We start from the raw sequence: 2,021 nt of genomic DNA on the forward strand, positions 1-2,021 counted from the left end.
ACGGAGCATCGAAACGTGGGATACATTGTGGATCTTTTCTAGCTCAAGTGGCAACAACAATCTATGAGCAACTGGCCTGATACGCTCTATAATCTCATACGGCCCAATGAATCTCAGACTCAATTTCCCATTATGATAGAATCTGAGTATTTTCTTCCACGGTGAGACTTTTAAGAAAACTTTATCTTCAATCTGAAACTCTATATCTTTATGTTTCAAGTCCGCATATGATTTCTGACGGTCTAGTGCTACTTTCAAACTTTCACGGATCACTTTCACTTTCTGTTCAGTTTCTCTGATCAAATCGACCCCGTGTATCTTATTTTCACTGAGCTCAATTTGGAACAATGGTGTACGACATTTACAACCGTACAAAGCCTTATAAGTTTCCATTTTGATACTCGATTGAAAGCTGTTATTATACGCAAATTCAATTAGAGATAGGTATCGTTCCCAGGTACCTTCGAACTCGAGAATGAAACATCTCAACATATCCTCAAGTATCTAAATGATTCACTCAGATTGATCATCTATTTGCAGATGGAAAGCAGTGCTGAAATGCAAGTTCATACCTAGTGCATCTTGCAATTTCTTCCAAAATCGCAATGTAAACCTCGGATCTCTATCCAAAAAAATAGAAATAGGTACCCCATGTAATCTCACAATCTGATAAACATACAATTCAGCTAGCTTATCAAGCAAATAATATGTACGTATCGGAACAAAATGAGCTAATTTAGTCAATCTATCCACAATAACCCAGATTGCATCTTTCTTGCTTGGTGTCAACGGTAAACCAGATACAAAATCCATAATAATTCTGTCCCATTTCCACTCAGGTATCATGATCAGCTGAAGTAATCCAGAAGGTACCTGATGTTTGACTTTTACTTGTTGCAAACTAAACATTTCGAAACAAAGTTAGAGATGTCTCATTTCATACCATAACACCACTAAAGTTGTTTTAGATCATTATACATCTTCGTACTACCTGGGTGAACAAATAATCGACTGTTGTGAGCTTCATTCAAAATCATCTGAATCAATTTTCAATTTCTCAGAATGCAAATTCGATTTCTGAATCTCAAATAGTCATCAGCATCAACTCGAAACTATGAATCAGCATTTGAATCACATTGAGCTCATCTCGCTCTCAACTCATTATCAACCTTCTCGACATCACAAATTTGTTGAACAAATAATAGTCTTGCTTTTAATTTAGCTATTATCGAACCATCATTAGACATAGCCATATGTGCATTCATTGCACGTAAAGCAAATAGTGATTTTCGGCTCAAAACATCAGCAACAAAATTAGCCTTTCCCGGGTGATAGTCAATCACAAGCTCGTAGTCTTTTAGCAATTCTAACCACCGGCGTTGTCTCAATTTTAGATCTTTCTAAGTCATCAAGTATTTTAGGCTTTTGTGATCAAAATAAACATGACATTTCTAGCCGAACAGATAGTGGCGTCATATTTTCAATGCAAACACAATAACTGCCAATTCTAAGTCGTGTACCGGATAGTTCCTTTTATGTGGCTTTAGCTGTCTCGAGCCATAAGCTATAACTCTGGCTTCCTACATCAAAACACAACCCAATCCATTTAAAGATGCGTCACTATAAATAACAAATTATTTACCCGATTCTGGCTAAACTAGTACTAGAGCTTCGGTCAAAAGGGCTTTCAACTGATCAAAACTTTTTTGACACTTTTTTGACCACTCGAACTTAACATCCTTCAAAAATAGCTTCGTCATCGGGGCTGTAATCATAGAGAAACCTTTCACGAACTATCTATAATAAACAGCAAGTCCCAGAAAACTTTGGACTTCAAAAACATTTTTCGGAGGTTTCCAATCAAGTATGGCTGAAATTTTACTCGGATAAACCCGAATACCCGATGCTGATACAACATGGCCCAGGAAACTGACTTCGCTTAAGCAGAATTCACATTTACTAAACTTTTTGTACAACTGTTTATCTCGCAAAGTCTGTAACACAAGTCTCAGATGTTTGGC

This window comes from Gossypium arboreum, unplaced genomic scaffold, assembly GCF_025698485.1.
Source record: "Gossypium arboreum isolate Shixiya-1 unplaced genomic scaffold, ASM2569848v2 Contig00177, whole genome shotgun sequence".
In the NCBI taxonomy this organism is placed as follows: domain Eukaryota; kingdom Viridiplantae; phylum Streptophyta; class Magnoliopsida; order Malvales; family Malvaceae; genus Gossypium; species Gossypium arboreum.